General features: G+C 45.1%; 1 long non-coding RNA gene across 4 annotated transcripts in view; it reads right to left on the bottom strand.

Moving 5' to 3' along the window:
- Positions 1–1,558: 1,558 nt before the first annotated feature.
- Positions 1,559–27,735, bottom strand: part of LOC308606132 — a 68,913-nt gene continuing 42,736 nt past the window's right edge. The window contains exons 2-5 of one of the 4 annotated variants that reach the window (XR_014013774.1): positions 27,450–27,526; positions 16,099–16,210; positions 12,805–12,881; positions 1,561–2,729 (exon numbers count right to left, since the gene is read on the bottom strand). This is a non-coding gene — a long non-coding RNA (uncharacterized lncRNA). Of the gene's footprint in view, positions 2,730–7,968; positions 8,733–12,804; positions 12,882–16,098; positions 16,211–21,590; positions 22,496–27,449; positions 27,527–27,735 lie in introns of those variants that run through there. The other 3 variants (XR_014013775.1, XR_014013776.1, XR_014013777.1) reach the window with 3 other exon arrangements.

Genomic DNA, 27,735 nt, shown 5'->3' with positions numbered 1-27,735 from the left:
AATAAATGCTGAAGAGCTTTCAGAGAACTGTATACCCTCTAGTTGTTGGGGGGATGTAAACTGGTAACAGCCAGTAGCGAGAACAGAATGGATGTGTGCTTAAACGAAAAACTTGAGGTACTATGTGATCTTGTAGGCCCTTTGATGGGCCTATCACCTGACCAGAGCAGAATCAAAAAGACACAGGCTGGCAATCATGTACTGCAGGAACATTTACCATAGCCAAGACTTGGAAGACACCGAAATGTCCATCAACAGAACAACATACAAAGAAGAAGAGGCCCACGTATACAATGGAATATTAGCCATGGAAAAGAATGAAACAGTGCCGTTTGCACCACCATAGAAGGACCTTAAGATTATCACTCAACTTGAAGAAAGAAAGAAACCAAAAGACAAATATCCTATGACATCACTTCTAGGTATTACCTAAAAACTGATACCCAAGAACTTATTTCCAAGAGAAGGACACGCATGGATTAACAAAAGAAAATTATGTTTAAGCAAATGGAAAGGTGTAAGGAATGTATGAATTAGGATATGGGGGTTAACAGACATGTACTAATACATATGAAATATATAATCACAAAATACCTATGGAATACCGAGAGGTCTACTCAACACTCTGTAATAACCTACATGGGAAAGGACCCAAAGATGAATAGACAGATACATAGACATAATAAACTAAACTCTGTACACCTAGAAAAACACATTTTTATCTAATTTGCTTTAATAATAAATAAAAATTAAATTTAAATAACAAACAAGAAATAAGGAGATATAAGCTCTTGGGGATTTGCCCTGGCACATTCTACTCTAATTTTCAGCCTCCTAACACGATTTCCAAGAAGGCTCTGTTGCCCAAAAACCCAGAGTTCGAAATGTAGAAATGCTGTTGACTTGTGGCCATTTCCCGCAAGAGGGGTTTAAGCCCACAGCTAATGGTCACTTAACATTCATAAGGTCTCAGGGTTGTAAAGGACACCTGCCCTCAAAAAGTATCCTGAGCTAGGGACTGGCCAAAAAAATTCAAAACAGGCAAATTTTTCAAGGAGATAGTATGAAGAGGTAAGTTTTACTCTTTTTTTAAAAACAGGAAAATCAACAAAAGCTCAACATCAGGAATTATTAGACTCATGCAAATCTTTTCTACAAAATGGATTCAACTCACACTAGTCGACTGACCTTCAGCAAAAAGTCTATGAACAATAAATGCTAAAGGGGTTTTAGAGAACTGTGTACCCTCTAGCTGCTGGTGAGATGTAAAGTGGTAACATCCAATAATGAGAACAGAAAGGAGTTGCGTTTAAAAGTGAAAATTGAGCCACCATTCGATGCAGCAGGCCCACCACTGGGCCTCTCACCTGAGAAGACCAGAATCGAGAAGACACAGGCTGCAGCAGCTGCACTGCAGCCATATTTACAATAGCCAAGGCATGAAAACAACCAAAATGTCCACCAACAGATAAATGGATAAAGAGGAAGTGGTCCATGTACACAGTGGCATATTAGCCATGGAAAACAATGAAACACTACTCTGAGGCACCACAGATAAGCCTAGAGATAATCACAGAACATGAGGTATGTTAGAAAGCTAACGGCATATATCCTATGATATCATTTATAGGTGTTATCTAACAACTGACACAAATGAACATATTTCCACAGAGAAAGACACTCATAGACTTAGAAAACAAACTGTGCTCATCTAAAAGGAAAGGTGGGGGAATGGATAAATTAAGATTAATTTTACCATACGTATACAAATACCTATTAAATACATATAACAAAACGACCGACCATATAGCAAGGGAGGTGTATGGAACACTCTAATAATTTACATGGGAAGAGGTTCTGTACACGACTAGACATATATAATGTCTAAATAAACCAGATTGTGTACACCTAGGGCAAACAATATTCTAATCATTACCCCGATTAAAAAAAATAACGAACAAGAAGTAATCAGACATAAACTTATGGGGGGTTTTCCTGGCACATTCCATTCTAATTTACAAACTAGGAACACGACTTCCAGAAAGGCTCTGCTATCCTAATAACCAGATTTGGGAATGGAGAAATGCTGCCGCCTTGTGGCCGTTTCCCTCACAGCAGCTTTAAACGCAGTGCTAATGGTCACCAAATATTCACAATCATTGCAGGCCTGTAAATGACACCTGCTCTCAAAAAAGTCCTGGGGTCAAAAATAGACCAAAAAATTCAAAAGAAGGCAACATTCCAAGAAGACAATTTCAAGAGGTATATTGATTGGACTCACACATTTTTTCTTCTCTTTTTTTTTAAAGAAAAGGAAAAGTCCTGGAAAAATGCTGAACATTAGTAATTATTAAAGACCAGCAAATGCAAATTACAAAAATTTATCATCTCACACCAGTCAGAATGGCTATCAGCAAAATTTCTGGAAACAATGAATGCTGAAGGGGTTGTGGAGAAAGGCGTACACTCGGTTGTATGTTGGACGTGGTAAGAGCCACTAATGAAAACAGAATTCGGGTGCCTTGAAAAGGTAAACATTGAGCTACCATTCCATCTAGCATACACACTGCTGGGCTTATCACCTGAGAAGATGAGAATCAAAAAGACACAGGCTGGCAATCCTGTCCTCCAGCAATATTTACCATAGCCAACACTTGGAAGCAATGAAAATGTCCATCAACAGAGGAATGCACAACGAAGAAGTGGTCCATGTACACGATGGAGTATTACTACAATGAAAAATATAAATTAAATTTAAAACACAACATAAGTATGGAGACATAACCATTTGGGGGTTTATCTGGGCACATTCTACCCTAATTTATAACTGATGAACACCGCTGGCAGGAAGGTCTGTTTCCCTAGTTACCAGGGTGGGGAACACAGAAATGCTTCTGCCCTCTTGCCGTTACTTGCAACAGAAGCTTTAAAACCTGTGCTAAGGATCGCTTCATATGCACAAGTACTGCAGGGCTGAATATGAAACCTGCCCTCAAAATGTCTTGAGGGAAATAATGGCCAAGAAATTTCAAAATGTGGCACATACTCAAGAAAAGAATTTGAAGAGGTAAGCTCTATTCACAGTTTGAAAAAGAAAGGACATGCCTTAAAGCTAAATTTCAATGGATTATTAGGCACATGCAAATCCAACCACAAAGAGATATTAGCTCACACCAGTCAGAATAACCATCAGCAAGGAAACTACAAACAATAAATGCTGAAGGTGTTGTGGAGAAATGCATACCCTCCACTTTAAGTGGGACGTAACCTGGAAAGAGCCACTAATGAGAACAGAATGGAGGTGCCTTTAAAAGGTAAACACTGAGCTACCATATGATACAGCAGGCCCGATCCTGGGCCTATAACATAAGAAGACAGAATTGGAAAGACACAGGCAGGCAAACCTGCATTGCAGTAGTATTACAATAGCCAAGACATGGAGGCAACCAAAAAGTCCATCAAGAGGTGAGTGGACAAAGAAGAACTGGTACATGTACAGATGGAATATTAGACAAGGAAAAATATGACACAATGCCATTTGGAGCACCATAGATGATTCTAGAGGTAATCTGGCAAAGTGTACTAAGTCAGAAAGCAAAAGACACATATTCACTTACAGGTGTTAGCTAAAAATTGATACCAATGAAGATATTTCCACAAAGAAAGGCAATCACAGATTCATTAAACAAACTTATGGTTCACCAAATGGAAACGTGTGAGGATTGGATACATTAGGATATTGGGGTTAACACAGATATAGAAACACATGTGAAATATATCATCACCAAAGACCCACGGAAAACCGAGAGAAGACTACTCAACATTGTGTCATAACCTACATGGGAAAATGATCCGAAGAAGTATAGATATATGTATATTTGTAAAAGAACCACATGTTGCACACCTAGAACAAACAAAACATTTTAATCAAATTTGCTTTGATAAAAAATAAAAATTAAATTAAAAAAAGAACAAGAGGGGCTTCCCTGGTGGTGCAGTGGTTGGGAGTCTGCCTGCGAATGCAGGGGACACGGGTTCGAGCCCTGGTCTGGGAAGATCCCACATGCCGCAGAGCAACTAAGCCTGTGTGCCACAACTACTGAGCCTGTGCGTCTGGAGCCTGTGCTCCGCAACGGGAGAGGCCGCGACAGTGAGAGGCCACCGCACCACGATGAAGAGTGGCCCCCGCTTGCCGCAACTGGAGAAGGCCCTCGCACAGAAATGAAGACTCAACACAGCCAAAAATAAATAAATAATTAAAAAAAAAAAAAACGAACAAGAAGTAATGAGACCTAAACTTAAGGGGCTTTTTGCTGGCACAGTGCATTCTAATTTACAACCAGAACACGACTTCCATTAAGGCTCTGTCATCACTAATAAAGCAGCTTTATAAGCAATGTTGAAGGTAGCTTAAAAGAAGTCTAACTATTGATAGTAACAAGAAAACAAACAAAAGTAAAAATCTCACTGCAAAAAGTACACATAGAGTAAGGGTAGTAGATCTAACACTTATTAAGCTTCTGTAAAGAATAAAAAGACAACAGTAGTATGTTTTTTTAAAAATGGAGGGCCAAAATAAATCAGAAATGAAAGAGATGATGTTACAACAGACACCACAGAAATACAAAGTATCCTAAGATACACACAGGGAAACTCAGAGCTCAGACTGGACAGATCCCACTCTCCATTCCCCTGTACATGACTTACAGGAGCCTCAGGAACTGAGGAGGGGGTCCCTGAGGGGAGGCACGGGATAGAATATGTTAGGTATTAACATGACTGCATTCATCTTAAACGTGCCTGAACTACATTAACACAAGATGATTTTGTTCTGTATGTACATCGGCACCTCTAGTCAGAACTGCGGATCTTTGGCTTCACCATCGCTACTGACAGCATTAGCTTCACCTGCTTTGGACCATCTCCTATAGGATTTCTAGAACCACAAAGCATCGAAGCGTCACAGGACCCAGAGTCTGTGTGACTCCACTCAGAGTCTCAGAGTCTCAACTCCACTCAGAGACTCAGATTCTCAACAGAGACTTTACTCTTGGAGGGCACACACAAAGTAGCGTGCATATCAAGACCCAGGGGAAGGAGCAGTGACCCCATAGGAGACTGACCAGACCTACCTGCTAGTTTTAGAGGGTCTCCTGCAGAGGCGGGGTGTGGCTGTGGCTCATCGTGGGGACAACAACACTGGCAGTAGAAGTTCTGGGAAATACTCCTTGGCACAAGCCCTCCCAGTGTAGCCTTTAGCCCCACCCAGAGCAAGGTAGGCTCCAGTGCTAGGTTGCCTCAGGCCAAACAACCAACAGGGAGGGAACCCAGTCCCACTCATCAGCAGACAAGTGGATTAAAGTTTTATTGAGCTCTGCCCACCAGAGCAACACCCAGCTCTACCCACCACCAGTCCCTCCCATCAGGAAGCTTGCACAAGCCTCTAAGATAGACTCATCCACTGGAGGGCAGACAGCAGAAGCAAGAAGGACTACAATTCTGCAGCCTGTGGAAGGCAAACCACATTCACAGAAAGACAGACAAAATGAAAAGGCAGAGGACTTTACACCAGATCAAGGAACAAGATAAAACCCCAGACAAAAGACGAAATGAGGTGGAGATAGGCAACCTTCCAGAAAAAGAATGGAGGCAAAGATCAAGAAGATGCAAGAAATGCTTAACAAAGACCTAGAAGAATTAACGAACAAACACCTAGAAGAATTAAAGAACAAACAGAGATGAACAACACAATAACTCAAATGAAAAATACACTAGAAGGAATCAGTGGCAGAATAACTGTGGCAGAAGAACGGATCAGTGACCTGGAAGACAGAAAGGTGGAAATCACTGCCATGGAACAGAATAAAGAAAAAGAATGTAAATAAATGAAGACACCTTAAGAGACCTCTGGGACAAGGTTAAACGCAACAACATTCACATTTTAGGGGTCCCAGAATGAGAAGAGAGAGAGAAAGGACCAGAGAAAATACTTGAAGAGATTACAGTCGAAAACTTCCCTAGCATGGGAACGGAAATAGCCACCCAAGTCCAGGAAGCACAGAGAGTGCCGGGCAGGATAAACCAAAGGAGAAAAATGCCCATACACATAGGAATCAAAATGACAAAAATTAAAGACAATGAAAAATGATTGAAAGCAACAAGGGAAAAATGACAAATAACATACAAGGGAACTCCCATAAGGTTAACAGCTGATTTCTCAGCAGAAACTCTAGAAGCCAAAAGGGAGTGGCATGATATACTTAAAGTGATGAAAGGGAAGAACCTACAGTCAAGATTACTCTATCCAGCAAGGATCTCATTCAGATTTGATGGAGAAATCAAAAGCTTTACAGACAAGCAAAAGCTAAGAGAATTCAGCACCACGAAACCAGCTCTATAACAAAAGTTAAAGGAACCTCTCTAAGTGGGAAACAGAAGAGAAGAAAAGGACTCACCAAGACAAACCCATAACAATTAAGAAAATAGTAATAGAAACATACATATCGATAATTACCTTAAACGTGAATGGATTAAATGCTCCAACCAAAAGACACAGGTTTGCTGAATGGATGCAAAAACAAGACCCATATATATACTGCCTACAAGAGACCCATTTCAGACCTAGGGACACATACAGAGTGAAAGTGAAGGGATGGAAAAATATATTCCATGCAAATGAAAATCAAAAGAAAGCTGGAGTAGCAATACTCATATCAGATAAAAGAGACTTTAAAATAAAGAATGTTACAAGACACAAGGAAAAACACTACATCATGATCAAGGGATCAATCCAAGAAGAAGATATAACAATTATAAATATATATGGGGCTTCCCTGGTGGCGCAGTGGTTGAGGGTCCGCCTGCCAATGTAGGGAACGTGGGTTCGTGCCTTGGCCCAGGAGGATCCCACGTGCCGTGGAGAGGCTGGGCCCGTGAGCCATGCCCCCTTAACCTGCGCGTCCGGAGCCTGTGCTCCACAGCGGGAGGGGCTGCAGCGGTGAGAGGCCCGCGTACCAGAAAAAAAAATATATGTATGTATGTATGTGTGTGTGTGTGTATATATATATATATATTCCCAACATAGGAGCACCTCAATACATAAGGCAACTGCTAACAGCTATAAAAGAGGAAATCGACAGTAACAAAATAATAGCGGGGGATTTTAACACCTCACTTACACCAATGGTGATCATCCAGACAGAAAATTAATAAGGAAACATAAGCTTTAAATGACAGAAGAGACCAGATAAATTTAATTGATATTTATAGGACATTCCATCCCAAAACAGCAGATTACACGTTCTTCTCAACTGCACACAGAACATTCTCCAGGATAGATCACATCTTGGGTCACAAATAAAGCCTCCGTAAATTTAAGAAAACTGAAATCACATCAAGCAGCTGTGCCGACCACAATGCTATGAGATTAGAAATCAGTTACAGGGAAAAAAACGTAGAAAACACAAACACATGGAGGCTGAACAATACGTTACTAAATACAAGAGATCACTGAAGAAATAAAAGAGGAAATCAAAAACTACTTAGAGACAAATGACAACAAAAACACGATGATCCAAAACCTATGCGATGCAGCAAAAGCAATTCTAAGAGGGAAGTTTATAGCAATACAAGCCTACATCAAAAAACAAGAAAAATCTCAAATAAACAATCTAACCTTACACCTAGAGAAACTAAAGAAGAACAAAACCCAAAGTTAGTAGAAGGAAAGAAATCATAAAGATCAGAGCAGAAATAAATGAAATAGAAACAAAGAATACAAGAGCAAAGATCAATAAAGCTAAAAGCTGATTCTTTGAGAAGATATACAAAAATGATAAACCTTTAGCCAGACTCAAGAAAAACAGGGAGAGGACTCAAATCATTAAAATTAGAAATGAAAAAGGAGAAGTTACAACAGACACTGCAGAAATACAAACCATCACAAGAGACTATTACAAGCAACTCTATGCCAATAAAATGGACAACCTGGAAGAAATGGACAAATTCTAAGAATTCTTAGTCAGTTCCAAGACTGAACCAGGAAGAAATATAAAATATGAACAGACCAATCACAAGTAATGACATTGAAACTGTGATTAAAAATCTTCCAACAAAAGCCCAGAACCAGATGGCATCACAGGTGAATTCTATCAAACATTTAGGGAAGAGCTAACACCCAACCTTCTCAAACTCTTCAAAAAAATTTCAGGGGAAGGAACACTCCAAAACTCATTCTATAATGCCACCATCACCCTAATACGAAAACCAGACAAAGATACTACAAGAAAAGAAAATTATAGACGAATATCACTGATGAATATAAATGTAAAAATCCTCAACAAAATACTAGCAAACAGAATCGAACAACACATTAAAAGGATCATACACCATGATTAAGTGGGGTTTATCCCAGGGATGCAAGGATTCTTCAATATACACAAATCAATCAATGTGATACACCATATTAACAAATTGTAGAATAAAAACCATATAATCATTCAATAGATGCAGGAAAAGCTTTTGAGAAAATTCAACACCCATTTATATAAAAACTCTCCAGAAAGTGGGCATAGAGGGAACCTACCTCAACATAATAAAGCCCATATATGGCAAACTGACAGCAAACATCATTCTCAATGGTGAAAAACTGAAAGCATTTCCTCTAAGATCAGGAACAAGATGAGGATGTCCACTCTCGCCACTATTATTCAACATAGTTTTGGAAGTCCTAGCTGCAGCAATCAGAGAAGAAAAAGAAATAAAAGGAATACAAATTGGAAAAGAAGAAGTAAAATTGTCACTGTTTGCAGATGACATGATACCATAGATAGAGAAGCCTAAAGATGCCACCAGAAAACTACTAGAGCTAATCAATGAATTTGGTAAAGTTGCAGGATACACAATTAATGCACAGAAATCTCTTTCATTCCTTTACACTAACAATGAAAGATCAGAAAGAGAAATTAAGGAAAAAATCCCGTTACCATTGCAACAAAAAAATAAAATACATAGGAATAAACCTATCTAAGGAAGTAAAAGACCTGTACTCAGAAAACTATAAGACACTGGTGAAAGAAATCAAATATGATATAAACAGATGGAGACATATACAATGTTCCTGGATTAGAAGAATCAATATTGTGAAAATGACTACACTACCCAAAGCAAATTACAGATTCAATGCAATCCCTATCAAATTACCGGTGGCATTTTCTACAGAACTATAACAAAAAATCTTAAAATTTGTAGGGAGACACAAAAGACCCCAGATAGCCAAAGCAGTCTTGAGGGGAAAAAAAAGAGCTGGAGGAATCAGACTTCCTGACTTCAGACTATACTACAAAGCTAAAGTAATCAAGAAAATATGGTACTGGCACAAAAACAGAAATACAGATCAACAGAACAGGACAGAAAGCCCAGAGATAAACCCATGTACCTATGGTTAACTAATCTATGACAAAGGAGGCAAGGATATACAATGGAGAAAAGACAGTGTCTTCAATAAGTGGTGCTGGGAAAACTGGACAGCTACATGTAAAAGAATGAAATTAGAACACGCCTTAACACCATACACAAAAATAAACTCCAAATGGATTAGAGACCTAAATGTAAGACCAGACACTGTAAAATCTTATAGGAAAACATAAGCAGAACAATCTATGACATCAATCACAGCAAGATCCTTTTTGACCCACCTCCTAGAGAAATGGAAATAAAAACAAAAATTAAAAAATGGGACCTAATGAAACTTAAAATCTTTTGCACAGCAAGGGAAAGCATAAAAAAGATGAAAAGGCAACCCTCAGAATGGTAGAAAATTTTTTCAAATGAAGCAAATGACTAAGTATTAATGTCCAAAATTTACAAGCAACTCCTGTAGCTCAATAGCACAAAAACAAAAAACCCAATCCAAAAATGGGCAGGAGACCTATATAAACATTTCTCCAAAGAAGATATACAGGTTGCCAACAAACACATGAAAGGATGCTGAACATCACTAATCATTAGAGAAATGCAAATAAAAACTACAGTGAGGTATCACCTCACACCAGTCAGAATGGCCATCATCAAAAAATCTACAAACCATAAATGCTGGAGAGGCATTTATTGGAGAAAAGAGAACCCTCTTGCACTGCTGGTGGGAATGTAAATTGATATAGCCACTAGGGAGAATGGTATGGAGGTTCCTTAGAAACTAAAAGTAGAACTACCATAGGACCCAGCAACCCCACTACTGGGCATTTATCCTGAGAAAACCATAATTCAAAAAGAGTCATGTACCACAATGTGCATTGTAGCTCTATTTACAATACCCAGGACATGGAAGCAACCTAAGTGTCCATCGACAGATGAATGGATAAAGAAGATGTGGCACACATATACAATGGAATATTACTCAGCCATAAAAAGAAAGGAAATTGAGTTATTTGTAGTGAGGTGGATGGATCTAGAGTCTGTCCTACAGAGTGAAGTAAGTCAGAAAGAGAAAAGCAAATACCGTATGCTAACACACACATATGCAATCTAAAAAAAAAAACTTTATGAAGAAACTAGGGGCAGGAAAGGATGAAGGACACAGACGTAGAGAAAGCACTTGATGACACAGGGAGGGGGAAGGGAAAGCTGGGACAAAGTGAAAGAGTGGCATGAATATATATACACTACCAAATGTAAAATTGATAGCTACTGGGAAGCAGCCACATAGCACAGGGAGATCAGCTCGGTGCTTTGTGACCACCTAGAGGGGTGGGATAAGGGGATGAGAGGGAGGTGCAAGAAGGAGGAGATATGGTGTTATATGTATACATATAGCTGATTCACTTTTTTATACAGCAGAAACTAACACACAATTGTAAAGCAATTATACTCCAATAAAAGTGTAAAAGAAAAAAAATAAAGAAAGCCCAGAAATAAACCTACACACCTATGGTCCACTAATCTATGACAAAGGAGGCAAGGATATACAATGGAGAAAAGACAGTCTCTTCAATAAGGGGTGCTGGGAAAAATGGACAGCTACATGTAAAAGAATGAAATTAGAACACTCCCTAACACCATACACAAAAATAAACTGAAAATGCATTAGAGACCGAAATGTAAGACCAGACACTATAAAACTCTTAGAGGAAAACATAGGAAGAATACTCTTTGACATAAACCACAGCAAGATCTTTTTTGATCCACCTCCTAGAGTAATGGAATAAAAAACAAAAATAAACAAATGGGACCAGACGAAACCGGAAAGCTTTTGCAAAGCAAAAGAAACTACAAACAAGACGAGAAGACAACCCTCAGAATGGGAGAAAATATTTGCAAACGAATCAACAAAGGATTAATCTCCAATATATATAAACAGTTCATGCAGCTCAACAGTAAAAAAACAAACAACCCAGTCCAAAAATGGGCAGATGACCTAAATAGACATTTGTCCCAAGAAGACATACAGATAGCCAAGAAGCACATGAAAAGCTGCTCCATCCACATCACTAATTATTAGAGAAATATAAACCAAAACTACAGTGAGGTATCACCTCACACCAGTTAGAATGGGCATCATCAGAAAATCTACAAACAACAAATGCTGGAGACAGTGTGGAGAAAAGGGAACCCTCTTGCACTATTTGTGAGAATGTAAATTGATACAGTCACCTTGGAGAACAGTATGGAGGTTCCTTAGAAAACTAAAAATAGAATTACCATATGATCCAGCAATCCCACTAATGGGCATATACCCAGAGAAAACCATAATTCAAAGAGACACATTCACCACAATGTTCATTGCAGCACGATTTACAATAGCCAGGTCATGAAAGCAACCAAAATGCCCACAGAAAGACGAATGGATAAAGATGTGGTACATATATAAAATGGAATATTACTCAGCCATAAAAAGGAATGAAATTGGGTCATTTGTAGAGACGTGGATAGATCTAGAGACTGTCATACAGAGTGAAGTAACTCAGAAGGAGAAAAACAAATATCGTATATTAATGCATACATCTGTAACCTAGAAAAGTGGTACAGATGAACTGGTTTGCAAGGCAGAAATAGAGACACAAATGTAGAGAACAAATGTATGGACACCAAGGGGGGAAACTGGCAGGGTGGTGGTGGTGGGATGAATTGGGAGACTGGGACTGACATATACACACTTATATGTATAAAACAGATAACCAATAAGAACCTGCTGTATAAAAAAATAAAATAAAATTCAAAGTTAAAAAAATAAATAATATTAAAAAAATAAAACCGAAAAAATGTTCTTTCGTTCACATAGACGTATTTATATGAATGGATTATTTCCATGCTTGTATCTATAAATACAAAAAGAGGAATAAAACCTACCTTGAACCAAAAAAGGAAAAAAAAAAAAAAACCAGAACCCACCAGTCATACAGAGGATAACCCTACCAGGGCACTTGCTCCAGCGGTAAACAATTCTGAAGTTGGCCACAGGTGGGGAATAGTCTCCCATGCAGCCAGCAGCTCCCCCGCAAGGAGCGTCCTCATTGCAAAGCTGGGGGACCACGCCGAGGCGTCTGTGAGTAAACTTGAGCTGAGCCCCAGGACAGGTGCTGCTGAACTGTTCCCACCCTTCCCAGGTAAAACACCTGAATGTGGGCAAGGACTTGAAAGCCTAGAGGAAGGGCCGTGGAGCCACACCAGCGACAGCACGCAGGCCGACTTGGTGCCTGCAGGCCAGCCAGGATGGTCCTGGCCCTGGGCGCTCTTCTGGAAGCTTTCCACTTCCCTGCCTGAGGTACCCCTCCTGTCCCGGCCCCCACTGCTTTTTTCCCTTCCTACCTCTGCCCGGGGAGAAATTCCAGCGACAGGTACGGGTAACACATCCTCTTCTTTAGCAGGTGGCAGCCTGGAAACTCCTGCGGAAAGTCCAGAAGAACCCCACTCACACTGGGCTACCCACAAAGCCGTGGGCCCTCACTCCCTCCCACCAGCCCAGCCCCGACACTGCTGACGGGGCAGAGAATATGGCGTCAGGCACAGCTGCAGGGGCTCTTGCTGCCTGGAGGGATGTTTATATTGACCTCAACCCAGGCACACCTGGGGAGGGCTAGCCGGCAGGGTCAGCCTGCCCAGGTCAGCCAATCCTCGCCCCTCAGGGGCTCACGGTTGCAGGAAATGGGCCTTGCTGCACCGGCCAGGTCCAAAGAACAGGTGTGGGCTCCTGAGAGTCAGGATAGACAAGGGGCTGCAGCCCTGGCTTGTTTTCTAATCATTTTATCTGGCCCATGAGTGGGAGACAACTTCGAAAAGACCCTCTCCTAATGAGAAGAACCCAGGAGTCAGGGAGAGGAGGGGTGGTGGGTGGAGACAGAGGCCTGGTGCCCCGGCTGCAGTGGAAGCCTCTGGAAGACCAGGCGGAGGGAGGCCGCACAGAGTGAAGCCCAGGGTCACAGACCTGTAGGAGGTACTGCTTGTTAGGTAAAGTCCTGCTCTGAGGTGCTCTGGGTCAGCTCTGACCAACAGGTGAGCTGGGGGTGCTCTGCAGTGACGTCTATGTAAATGGTTCCTGTGTGCCCAGCCCTGCCGGGGTAACTGCCCAGGGGGGCTCCGTATCAACGGAGGGGCCTGACCACGAGAGCCCCGTGGGCTGCTGGGTACCTGCCCAGGTGAGCTCCATATCCTGGGAGTGGCTTGACCACGAGGGCCCCGTGGGCTGCTGGGTACCTGCCCAGGGGAGCTCCATGTTCTGGGAGGGGCCTGACCACGAGAGCCCCGTGGGCTGCTGGTGACCTGGTAAAGGACTTCAGGACAGTCAATGAATCCACCGAGGATATACATCCAGTAGTTCCTAATTCCTACACCCTGCTGGTCATTCTACCATCCACCAGGACATGGTATTCTGTATTAGACTTCAGTGATGCCTTCTTCTGTATTCCATTACTCCCAGAGTCACAAGAAATTTTGGCTTGTGAGTGGCAGGACACAACATACAACAAAATCAATACTGCTGGGCCGTCCTGCCCCAAGGGTTCAAAAATTCCCACACCATCTTTGGGGAAACGTTAGCTAAAGACCTAAAAGTTCTACCTCTGGAGAAGGGAACCCTCCTTCAATATGCAGACGAGGGCTTCCCTGGTGGCACAGTGGTTGAGAGTCCGCCTGCTGATGCAGGGGACGCGGGTTCGTGCCCCAGTCCGTGAAGATCCCACATGCCACAGAGCGTCTGGGCCCGTGAGCCACGGCCGCTGAGCCTGCGCGTCCTGAGCCTGTGCTCTGCAACAGGAGAGGCCACAACAGTGAGAGGCCCGTGTACTGGAAAAAAAAAAAAAAATTAACAATATGCAGACGACATTCTGATCACCAGCCCTACTAAGGAGGCCTCTGAACTACCTAGCCAATAAAGGATAGAAGGTGTCCAAGAAAAAGGCTCAAATATCACAGGCTAAGGTGACCTGCCTGGGCTTCATTCTCACAGAAGGTCGGAGAAGCCCATCCCAGGAAAGGGAAGAAGCCATTTGCAGCCTTACCCCTTCTAAAACTAGAAGACGGCTTAGGGGTTCCTGGGGAGGCCGGGGTTTGCTGCATCTGGATCCCTAACTACAGTCTAATAGCTGGGCCTCTATATGAAACACTGACATGAAAAGAGGATGATCCTTTTGAATAGAATCCAGAAGCAGCCTTTCAAGAACTAAAAGAGCAGTTAATTCAGGCCCTTGCCCTGGAACTCCCTAATTTAGCTGAACCCTTTGACCTTTACATTCCCGGCAGAAGGTGAATCGCCCTTTTAGTATTAGTGCAAAAACTGGGATCACTTGAAATGGAACAACGAAAGAATGCCCTCCAGGTAGGAGAAACTACGGCACAAAGGGCTTGGCCCGCCGCCCCATCCGGCCAGGATACTGGGGGTATCTAAAAACCTGGAAATCAGCAGCCTGCAAGGCCAGCTCCCTCCCAAGGGAAAAGGACCCCACGTGGTGATCCTAACCACCCACCATGCCCTGAAGTTGCAGGGGTCGCTCGGTGGACACACAGACCTCGAGAGAGGAGGCCCTCCAACTTCAACCTCCAGAGAGACAACCGGGGGCAACGGGCCCCAATGATGACTCATTTGACCATCACTTGACCTGGAGTTTCTCTCAGAAAACAAGAGTGTGCCCCGAAAGAGCAGACTACTGCTTGCAGGACTTACTGCACCCAGAGGGGAGCTAATAAGCTTGGCGGGGGAACCGTATATCACGCTGTCACCATAGAAAAGCCTACAGACACCGCGGTGACGGCGGCCAATGAGTCCGGCTGGACTCCTGGCTACTTCAAAAGGCCGTTGACTCAGTGGCCGTCATGGTCCTGGATCACCACCGGCCCTGGACTGTCTGGGAGTTGAGCAGGCAGGGCTCCGACACCTGGTGCTGTTTGTACGTTAATTGAGGGGCCTAATTGAAGAAAGCGCACACTACTGGTCAGAGCATCTAGGCTGGCAGAAACCGTCAGCCTAAGGTGGCCGAACAAATGTGGGGCGGGGTGAAACCTGCCCCCCCCCCAGCGTCTCTGCGCATCTCTTTCCTGGACCCTTAGAGGTCATTAGAATCTATAACACTTCCAATGCTGGTGCTCAGGCGGACAAGCAGTGAGGCAGGAGCCCTTGGGACAATCAACCTCACCTGGAGGCTGCTGGGGAGAAGTCCTGCCCCTCCCCCCGGGTATGAGGACTCCCAACTCAGCACGAAGCACTTACAGAAGAGGGGTCTGCACCCTCAGCACCCCAAGAGTGAGGAACGGGACAAAAAGCAGAGGAGGTGTTTGTCTCCGGCAAAGCCCATTCAAAATTCCTGGGAGATAAAATTAGAATCTGGGCAATAAAATAAAGTCTAACCTTTTTTTCCTTTGTGCTTTGTCTAATTTCACGTGCTCCTAGGTTTCCACATGCAGAGGTCCTACACCCGGCACTTCAGACCCGATTTCCTGTGCAGAGTGGCTGGGCCGACACCTCAGCTCGCGGGGCCCCTGCAGACTCCGCGACATAGAGCCTGAGCTCCAGCCAACCCGGCCCTCGAGAGCTCCGCCCCCTCCCTCCCGCTGCCGGGATCCCTACACAGGAGCCCCGCCCACAGCCCGCGGGGGAGTGCACGCTCTCACCTGTCCATTCTCTGATCAAAATGTAAAGTTTTCCTTTGCTTCTGAACCAAACTCAGTCTCGTTCTTTTGGCTCCAACGACACTGGGCAGGGGGACCCTTGTTGGGGTCCGCTCTGGAGGATCAGTAACAGAAATTGAGAACATTGTAACTTCAATGAACAGATGTGTGAGCCAAACTGTAATTAACATAGAGCAGTGTATAAGGCTCGGGTAAAATAAGATGTTTCTAAGACTTCCATTTGATATTTCCATCACTTTCCTATAAGCAAGTTCAGTAGAGGGGTTTGTCTTATTTGTCAGGTCAATATTAGAGAAATGACGTGATATCTTTCCAAGGACGGACATCTAATAATCTTGGCTGAAGCTTCAATCTTGTTTCGAATGCTTTTCCACTGAAAATGAGACCTCTCTTTCAGCTCCCCCATTTCCGAGAAGTATAAAACCTTATACCGTATTACCAAACGGAAAACGCGGGAGGAGGGATAAATTAACAGTTTGGGATTAACACATACACACTGCTATGTATAAAATAGATCATCAACAAGGAACTTCTGTATAACACAGGGAACAACATTCAATATTCTGTAATAACCTATAAGGGGAAATCATCTGAAAAAGAATACATATCTATATCTACATCACGTATCAATGACAGATAAAATGTAACCTAAGGGAGGCCGATGGTGAGCGCTTCTGACCCTGGAGATTTCAATCAACTAAGCTCGGACTCTGACTACTGCCTAAGGCCCTTAATGGACATACGTGTACCCATAGCTTAAAAATTTCCCAGTTTGGGGTTCGGGGAGACACTGATTTGGAAAAATCCCTGGTGTCCTCCTTACATGAAAGGGACTCTACCTACAGCTAAAACATGCCTGACACCCAGAGGATGGTACACCGTTTTGACCCGGAAGAGTTTGGAAAAGGCACCTCATCTCCTCCTCTCCTGGTAGTCGGGTTCACCCCTCCAGCCTCTTTTCTAACAAGCTCCCCACTTGCAGAATCAGCAGCTTTAACCTCCTGTTTCGAACAGTTAGAAATTTGTCCGGAGGATGAACGGGAAGAGGGGGAACCAATGAGAGACCAGCCCTAGGTGTTTGGACAGACACATGTCACTCTAATTTCCAAGCAGGAAGAAGAACTAACTAAAGTCTCAGCCTGCACCCCGGAACAAGAGCAGGGCCTGAAGCAATCCTGGGGTTTTGTGGCCAGTGCCCAAAAAAGGGACTTAAAAAATGGAGCTCAGGGGCCCTGCAATTGACAAACCTGCAGGGTTATAAATGATAACAATCTTCCAAAAATATATTGAGGTAAGGCAACGAAAAGGATTTGAGAGCAAGGCAGAATTGCAGGAAACAGTTTTCAAGAGATAGTTTGGAGTCGCCTTTAAAGCACATGAAAAGCGGCAGAACTTAGACAATGGTGCAGTTAGCCAAAAAGGGCCTATGAGTTTTTCCTGAATATATTTAGTAAAAAACGCATACGCCCTTTTTGGCCAACCAAGCAAGCGGGCAATGCAAATCAGCACTACAAAGAAGTCTCACTCGCATCTGTCAAAAGGGCCATCCTGGAAAAGTGTAAAAACCAGAAATGCAGGACAAGCCATGGAGAAAAGGGAGCCTTGTTACACTGATGGGTGGGATGTAAAATGCCAACAGCCACTCTGGAGAAGTGTATGGTGTTTCCTAAAACATCTAAAAATCAGAGCTACAGTGCATAGGGCACTTCCGCTCATGGGCGTGTATATTCGGAAAACCATAAATCGACAGGACACAGGCACCCCAAAGTTTAGGGCTGCTCGGTTTACAAGGACCTCGACTCGGGTACACCTTAAATATCCCAGGAAACAAAAAAATGGGTAGGGCTTCCCTGGTGGCGCAGTGGTTGAGAGTCCGCCTGCCGATGCAGGGGACACGGGTTCGTGCCCCGGTCTGGGAGGATCCCACATGCCGCGGAGCAGCTGGGCCCGTGAGCCATGGCTGTTGAGCCTGTGCGTCCGGAGCCTGTGCTCCGCAACAGGAGAAGCCACAACAGTGAGAGGCCCATGTAACGCAAAAAAAAAAAAAAAAAAAAAAAAAAGTGGGTAAACAAGTTGTGGTACTTATGTACAATGGAATATCACTCGAAATCAATGTCCTAAGGCCTGTAGCAGCATAATGAGTGATTTAGGTACGATGATACTAAGAGAAATAAGTCACACAGGTAACGAAACTTATAACACTTATAGATGGAATGTAAAAATCTCTACACATGAACTGTACAAAACAGAACAGAGTCACACATTTAGAAAACACACTATGGCTGCTTACGGGGAAAGATGAGGTGGGGTGATGCATAAAACAAGAGTTTGAAATTAGCACAGATACCGTTCCATCAACCAAATATGTAATAGACAAGACCTACTCACTGCTCAGTGAACAGGACTCAACACACCCTATTCACCACAGAAGAATATATCCGCGTAGTAAGAATCTTAAAAAGTATTTATTGATATCTCTCTGTAAGTGAATCAAGTGGGTGTAAAGTGGCATAAACACAGCATTGAAAATCAGCTAAACCCCATTATAAATATAAATTACAAAAAGAAAAAAGAAAAAAAAAGATAGTGAAAGAGAAATTCTTACAAAATTCGTTCAGGAGCTGTGATGCAACCTGGATTGACCACATCTAGACCCACAGCTGGAAGAGACATAAGGCTGGACACTCTTGGGTCCGACAGGATTGGTGAGGTTGGGTGAGCAAATGCAGACCCTTTAAAGTAATACTGTGCGCTACCCATTCCATGGGTCCCAAATCTCCAGGTTCAAGGGAATCTTCCGACAGCTAAAACATGCATGGGAAACCCAGAGGATGGTACACCCAGTGATCGGGAAAGGTTTCTAAAACGCACGTTATTTTTCATCTCCTGGTGCTCGGGTTTGCCATTCCAGCCGCTTTACTATCAATCTCCCCACTTGGAGAATCAGCACCTTTAACCTCCTGTTTCGTACAGTTTGCAAATTGTCCAGAGGATGAACGGGGAGAGGGGGAACCAATGAGAGACCAGCTCTAGGTGTTTGGACAGGCACATGTCACTCTAATTTCCAATCAAGAATAAGAATTAACCAAAGGCTCAGCCTGCCCCCCGGAATCAGAATAGGGTCTGAAGCAATCCTGCGGTTTTGCAGCCAGCTCACAAAAAAGCGAGTTGAAAGATGGAGCTCAGGGGCACTGCAATTCACAAACCTGTACAGTTATAAAGGACAACTATCGTCCAAAAATATATTGAGGGAAGGCAACGAAGAGGATTTGAAAGCAAGGCAGAATTGTAGGAAACAGTTTTTAAGAGGTAGATTGGAGTGGCCTTTAAAGCAAGTGAAAAGAGACAGAACTTCGACAATGATGCAGTTGACCAAAAAGGGCGTATGCATTTTTTTCCTGAATATAGTCAAGACTGAGTCCCCAGAAGGGCCCTCCTACTGCCAGGCACAGCCCAGTTTGGGTCCCTCCTCTTGCACCAGGGAGTTGCAGGTGTAGACAGTTCGAAAGAACCTCTTTCTAGGCTCTTGTAGCAAAGTCATGGCCACCAGTCAGACTGCCTCCTGGCCATCCTTCAGGGCACAGAGCACAGCAAAGGGTATCCACCCCTTCTACAGCAATGTCAGTTGGCTCACCGGCTTGGCAAGGTAAGTACCCGGGTTCCATACCCTGCCCCACATGAATGTACAGCCCCGCCTGTTCCCTACAGATAAATGCACACAAGATAAATGCAGCCCTGATGCCCTCTCCTCATCCTGTTCCTGTAGAAGGCGGTGGCAGAAATGAACCGCCTGGGCATGATGGTGGACTTGTCCCATGTCTCGGATGCTGTGGCATGGCAAGCCCTAGAAGTGTCACAGGCACCTGTCATCTTCTCCCACTCAGCGGCCCGGGGTGTGTGCAAGAACACTTGGAATGTTCCTGATGATATCCTGCAGCTTCTCGTGAGAGACTGCCCTGGCACTAATCCCTAAAGCAAGAGGTTCAAACCAGGAGCCCTTGAACCTGAGCCTCTTCTCCCTCAGTTTCCTCAAACCCCAGGTTAAATATCTTCTGCCCCCAAAACCCACGGTCCACAGCCCCTGAACTCTTGAGCCCTAGGTGGGGGTCTAGGTGGTAAGATACTACTCCAAACCCGGAAACCCAGGGCCAAGACACCACCCAGACCCGGGCTGCGGCTCCTCCATTCACACAAACCCAGAGAGGAGACGACTCTGACCTCAAGGCCAGGGCTGAACACCTTTCTCACAGGGGCCGAGAGAGTGAACAGGCAGGTGGCTGCGCTGGGAGCCAAGCTGACTGTCCACCGGTCCGCCCCTGCAGAAGAAGAACGGTGGCATCGTGATGCTGTCCTTGTCCGTGCGGGTGCTGCAGTGCAACCCGTTAGCCAACGTGTCTACTGGGGCAGGTGAGCCTCGCCCTGGGCTCTCTGAAAACTGATTTGGAGCTGAAGCTGGGTCCAAATTTGGGGAGGACTTCAGAAGAGCCCCAGTGGTTTGACCCACCTGTTGGCAATTAGGTACAGCTCCCCAAAACCCAATAATGGATGGTACACAGCACCTTGGTGCCATGTGGAACTGGAGCCATGGAATCAAAACTGTGATAATGATGGGTATCAGGGAGGCTGTCAGACACAGAGCCCGGGTGTTGCCCATCTGTGCCTCTGCAGGGGCTCCTAAAGCACACTGCCCCTACCTCTGGCCAAGGGACTGGACAGCTCCTTAGGTCTCTGGGGTCTTCACCAGTTGTACTCTTGTTGCTCTCTCATCCTCCACACCCGGGGAAAGGAGCCCCCACAGGTTCTCAAGGAGACTGGGAGGCAGGGTGAATCTTGGGTGGGAAATGGCCCAAACAGGGGGCTCTGGGGTCCACTCCAAATCTGAAGTCCAGTTCTAGAGCCAGCTGGGATCACTTCAGATCAAACCTCAGGGCCCTCTAGTTGGTACTCTCGGTGCCAGGCCATGAAGGAACTGGCCTGTTTGGCCTACAGGCTGCAAAAAGGGGAATCAACAGAGGTCAGTCATCACCCCACCCCTGCCCTGGAAGCCCCACACTGCTGCCTCTCCATTTTTCAGATCACTTCGACCACATCAGGGCAGTCATTGGATGCAAGTTCATCGGGATCGGCAGAGATTATGACGGGGCTGGCCGGTGGGTGCTTCCCTGTGGCTTGTCTCGGGCTGGCTAGGCAGCAGTGGGGCTTTCACAGCCACTGTGCCCACCACACTGTGGTCCTCATGGCCTTGACCATAGCCTCAGGTGTGCTGGCCCAAATGGTATCTCCCCTCTCCCATGGTCTGCTTCCTGGGCTCTCCTGTCTGTTTGACCCTACTCTAGGTCATCATATTTGTCTAAAACACCACACAGAGATCAACTGCCCAGCATCTGCGCCCATCCAGTGCCAGCAGACCAGACCCATGGCCCTCTGAGAAGACTCTTAGCAAGGTCTGGGCTGGGCTGACCATCTTCTCTGCCTGCGGTTGGGTCTATGCATGCAGGGGGCTCAACCCAGTTCTTAAAAAGCTTTTCTTCTCTTTATAAATGGAGACAAAAAGTGCATTCAGTGAAAGGCATAGATCTTAACAGTACAACTCAATGACTTTTGATGAATAGTCGAGGCGCTTTTGGGGTCTTCCTCTGAAGGATGAAGAGCAGGAGTGAATCATTTACTCTCTCCAAGTCTCCATTTTCCATATCTGACCAAGGCTGGGGTTCAGTGGACCCTGGACACATAGGGCTTTGGTTCTGACTCAGGACCAGGGAACAGGTCTGGGGCCCAAGAGCTGGCTGGCTGGCAGCCACACAGGTTCCCACAGGGGCTGGAGGATGTGTCCATATACCCGGTACTGATAGAGGAGTTGCTGGGGCGTGGCTGGAGTGAGGAAGAGCTCTGGGGTGTGCTTCGAGGAAAGGGGCGGCGGGTCTTCAGACAGGTGGAACAGGTGTGCTGGGCTGGGCAAAAGAGTAGCTCTGAGCAGGTGGTCTGAGCAGGTGTCCGCGGGGGTGCTGTGAGAGGTGCTGCCCGCTGACTGCCGCCTCCAGGTACGGGAGGAGGACGAGGGACAGAGTCGCTTGGAGGATGAGTTCCCAGACGAGCAGCTGGGCAGCTCTTGCTGCTCCATCCTCCCACGTCTGCATCAGAGAGAGGATCTGGCTCCAGACCAGAAACTAACCAGAGCTGCGGTTCGTGGGAATCCCATGTTGTCACCTAAGTGGTCATTCTCAAAATCTTGCCCCCACATGGGCCCAGGCCTCACAGTTATTGCTGCTTTCCCAGTCCTCACTGTTTGGTTCTGGTGATCCAGTTAATCCTGCCAGATGTCACTTTGGCAGCCACAGATACCCCACAAAGTTTCCTTGCATACGAGCACAAACATTTCCTGAAAATAAATGTTTTAGAAATGGAATCAACATGAGTGTCCATCTCCGTGGTGGGGTCTGTGGTGCAGGCTCCCAATACTGGGGTTTGGTGGGGGACCCTGCAGTTTAGACACCGGATACTAAAGGAAGACCTGTTGGCAGTGGCCTGAGGAAACCCAGGTGGCTTGCCTCAGCACTGGAAGAAGACAGTGGGTGGCTCTGGCTGCGGGAGGGTGGACCTTACTCGGTTCCCTCTGTGTAGCTCACCTCCATCCACATCCTGACCCACTGAGTACCACCTGGGGATCTTTCAGGGAATTCTGGTTCAGATGCCCAAGAAGAGAACATGCCTAGATCACAAATGATCTTTGTACCTATTTGGACACAGACCAGAATCTCAGGCTACTTAATGAGCCATGGACCTCCAATGGCTAGACTGCTCTGGATGTGGGCACACCTCCTCCCCTGTGCCTCAGGGACTTTCTCTCTAGTCAGTTCAGGCTACTTAGACAACCACCTGATCTTCCCCCAGTTCATTAATGATAATAGAAACTGCACTAATTATAGCCAAAACTGAGTTAATACATTGAGTTAATAATGAGAGGTAGGGCTTCCCTGGGGGCGCAGTGGTTAAGAATCCACCTGCCAATGCCGGGGACACGGGTTCGAGCCCTGCTCCGGGAAGATCCAACATGCCGAGGAGCAACTATGCCCGTGCGCCACAACTACTGAGCCTGTGCTCTACAGCCCATGCGCCACAACTACTGAGGCCACGTGCCGCAACGACTGAGCTCACGTGCCGCAACTACTGAAGCCCACGCACCTAGAGCCGGTGCTCCGCAACAAGAGAAGCCACCACAATGAGAAGCCTGCGCACCGTAACGAGGAGGAGCCCCCGCTCACCGCAACTAGAGAAAGCCCACGTGCAGCAACGAAGACCCAACACAGCCAAAAATAAACAAACAAATAAATAAATGAAATGAAAAAAGAAAAAAGATACAATACAGTATTGTTAACCATAGTTGCCATGCTGCACATTACATCCCAGAACGTATTTGTCTTGTAACTGGAAGTTGGTATCCTCTGACCACCCTCACCCATTTCCACCCCACCTCATCCCCATAGGTTAAAATTTTAAATAGAGAAGCCCAGATAAGCTTCAATGAGAAGATGACATCTGAGCAGAGATTTGAGTTAGCCAAGTTGGTATCTAGTGGAAGAGCGCACAGGAGAGGTAAGGGCCGGTGCAAAGACCCTGGGGCAGGAGCTTGTCTGGTGTGTTGGAAGAACAGGAAGGAGGCCACTGTGGTTGCAGCACAGAAAGGAGAAGAGGGTAACGGAAGTCAGATACACAATGGATGGAGAGCAGTGAGCAGGTAGGACACAGTGGCCGGACCCCGAATGGCCTTGTCGGACGCTCTGCGGGCTGTGTTAGCGCTTCACGGTAGGAGCCAGTGAAGGCTTTTAAGGAGAGGAGTGGCGTGACGGATCACATTCCCCATGATCACGCCGACGGCTGTATGAAAAACAGGCTGTGGGGGCCACGGTAGACACTGGCAGGTCATCAGAAGGCTCTTCTGCCACCGATGTCAGAGATGATGGTGGCTCCGGATGGAGAGATAGTAGGGGAGGTGGTGAGAAGTGGTCACATTCTAAAAATATTTTGAAGGGAGAGCAACAGGAGTAAAACGAAGAAAATCAAAATCCCACGTCCCAGAGATAACTGTTACTTCATTTATTCTAAGCAAACTCGGTCCCTCCTAAAAACCACAAAGCTTGCCAAGGATGCTCTTCTCAGAGGTACTACGTTTGTACTACTCAGCCCACTCCGGCATGCCCTCCCCCTCTGCCACTCTCCCAAAACTGCTCTGATTCAAGTCACCAATTACCTCGAAGTGGCTCAGTCTATGAGACACTGACCTGTCCTCAGTCGTGTTCTGCCAGCAGCACGTGGCACGGTGAAGCCTCCCCTCTTGCTTGATCTCTCTCCTCCCTGGGTTCGTCGACCGCACACTCTCCCAGTTTTTCTCTCTACCCCTGCTTTTCGGTCTCTTTTGCTGGTTTCACCTCCTGCCCTCACATGTTGAGATTGCTCCTCAGTCGTGGGCCCTCTTCCCTTCTAATTTCACACATCCTCCCTCACAAATTTATTCACTCCCATGGTTTAAAATATTGGCCATGATCATCTCCAAAGGCATCCCAACCTCACACCAACTGCTCAAAACACATCCCCACTCGGATGTGTTAAGGGCATCTCCTACTCCACATGTAGAAAACAAAGCCTTGATCTCCCCTCCTAAGCCTTGTCCTCTGTCTCCAATTATTTATTCAACAGACACTTACTGAATCCCTAAGATATGCCAAGCACTGCTAGGCACTAGAGACAAAAAGATGAGGCAGGAGGGTAAGGTTCAATAGAACAGAGGATTATAGAAAGGGAACTTACAAATATGTGTGAAAATAAAAGTGTGCATGGTGCTATGACGGAGCACTTACGTAAGGCTGTGGGAGTCTAGCTCAGCAGGGAAGAGACTGATGGGGGTTGAGGAGGGTCTCCCTTAAAAACTAATCTCTGTGGACTTCCCTGGTGGCGCAGCGGTTCAGAATCCGCCTGCCAGCACTATTTACAATAGCCAGGACATGAAAGCAACCTAAGTGTCCATCAACAGACGAATAGATAAAGAAGATGTGGCACATATATACAATGGAATATTACTCAGCCATAAAAAGAAACGGAATTGAGTTACTTGTAGTGAGGTGGATAGACCTAGACTCTGTCATACAGAGTGAAGTAAGTCAGAAAGAGAAAAACAAATACCATATGCTAACACATATATATGGAATCTAAAAAAAATAAGATGGTTCTGATGAACCTAGGGGCAGGACAGGAGTAACGACGCAGATGTAGAGAATGGACGTGAGGACACAGGGAGGGGGAAGGGTAAGCTGGGACGAAGTGAGAGAGTGGCATGGACATATATACACTACCAAATGTAAAATAGATAGCTAGTGGGAAGCAGCGGCGTCGCAAAGGGAGACCAGTTCAGTGCCTTGCGACCACCTAGAGGGGTGGGATCAGGAGGGTGGGAGGGAGATGCAAGAGGGAGGGGATATGGGGATATACGTATGCATATAGCTGATTCACTTTGTTATACAGCAGAAACTAACACACCATTGTAAAGCAGTTATACTCCAACCAATATACTAAAAAAAACCCCACAAGAATCCGCCTGCCAATGCAGGGGACACGGGTTTGCTCCCTGCTCCGGGAAGATCCCACATGCCTCGGAGCAACTAAGTCCGCGAGCCACCACTACTGAGCCCATGCGCCACAACTTCTGAAGCCCGTGCGCATAGAGCCCGTGTTCCGCAACAAGAGAAGCCACTGCAGTGAGAAGCCCGTGCACCGCAACGAAGAGTAGCCCCTGCTCGCCGCAACGACAGAAAGCCCAGGCGCGGCAACAAAGACCCAACGCGACCAAAAATTAATTAATTAATTAATTAAAACTTATATTAAAAAAAACAAAGAAAAAATCTCTGCTGGGAATTCCCCGGTGGTCCAGTGGTTAGGACCCTGTGCCTCCAGTTCAGGGGGCCTGGGTTCAATCCCTGGTTGGGGAACTAAGATCCTGCAAGCTGGCATCGCAGCCCAAATAAAAATGAAATAAAATAAAATATATTAAAATAAAAAAAGAAAGAATCTCTGATTCAAGGTCTAAAGGGTGAGAAGGTGTTTATCAGGCCAATATGTGGGGAGAAAATTTTTCCCATTTCAGTAAGTAGTGCCTCCATTTACCCAATTACACATCCTTAACCCACATTCCCCACATCCAATTCATCACTTACTCCTATTCGCCTCCAAGCCATCACTAACCTTCCAAATATGACTCTAACCTGCCTGCTTTACTCTATCTCCAAGGCCACCACTGTGCACAAAGCCAGTCTCATAATGAGTCTCCCCAAATCTTCTCCTGCCCGCTCCTATCCATTCTCTTACAATAGCCAGTATGGTATCTGAAAAAGGCATCTCTGCTAACACCACTTCTCTGTTTATACCCTGCAATGGCTTCCCAGCAAGTGTAGGATAAATCCCAAACAGATGAGGGACTGGAGGTTGAAAGACCAGAAGGAGGTAAGGTGTTAGGTTAGAAAGAGGGATAAAGGGTCTAGGCAAACAGCGAAAAGGGCTGAAAAGAAAATGATCGGCACTTGTACAACAGTCCTGATGCAGGCAGGAGAATGCAGGAATAGCGAAGGAATACCAATAGCCACTTTTTATTTCTGCAATGCCTTTGCAATTCCCAAAGTGCTTCACTTATAACTGTGATTCTCAAACCTAGTTGTACATTAGAATCATGTGGAGAGATTTTTAAAAGTACCAATGGCCAGGCCTCACCCCAAGCCAATTAAATCAGAATATACAGTTCACTAGGGCAGGAATTTTGTCTGTTTCATTCACTGTCCATATGAAAAGTACCTGACACATACATAGTGCTCAGAAAATATATACTGAATGAATAAATGAAGGAAGGAATGTACCACTATCACCTGAGATCCAAGGAAGAATTCTTTTCAAAACTTAGGGGTTAACCAGGCAACGTCAGTTACCATGGCAGCCCTGGGAAAATCATTACCAAGTGACACTAACACTCCCAGGGGCCTACATTTGTTTCCACAATAAGTAAACCTTTCTCATTTCTAAAGTACTATACTGTGAAATATGCATCTCAGTCACAACCAGAGGTTACTCAATGTCTGCTGTGAGTGGGAGGAAAAGAGAAGGGCCTTACACAGTACCTAAAGCAAAGACAAGAAGAAACTAGGGGCCACGGGCAGAGACAGACAGGCTCAGACAGGCTCCAATCCCTATGACATTCTGAGGTGATCACGTTGTAAGGACTCGAGCACAAGAAAGCAGCCACTAACCAGCTACCCTGTCTCAAATACTTGGAGAAAGTCAATGCAAATACATACCTATGTATTATTCTTTTCTGATCATTCTTTCAGTGTATCCCTTCTGGCTTTGTGCAAAGCGATTCTTTGTTTTGTACCTGAAAGATGAGTGGCACATGTAAATGGATGAAACATGTCAGAGCAGATATCCAACGGGCACTTCAGCTAACGAACGAGGAGCTCCGAGTTCTGGGAAAGAATCGTAAAAGTGGTGTAGAATCACAGTGTCTTAGAGCATCCTTTATATCAACTCCCCTCTATCATATCACCAATCAGTGGTCATCAGCCTATACATGAACTTTGCAGT

This window comes from Mesoplodon bidens (assembly GCF_964165515.1).
Source record: "Mesoplodon bidens genome assembly, chromosome: 18".
NCBI classification, from domain to species: Eukaryota; Metazoa; Chordata; class Mammalia; order Artiodactyla; family Ziphiidae; genus Mesoplodon; species Mesoplodon bidens.
This window is presented reverse-complemented; position numbering and strand designations above follow the sequence as displayed.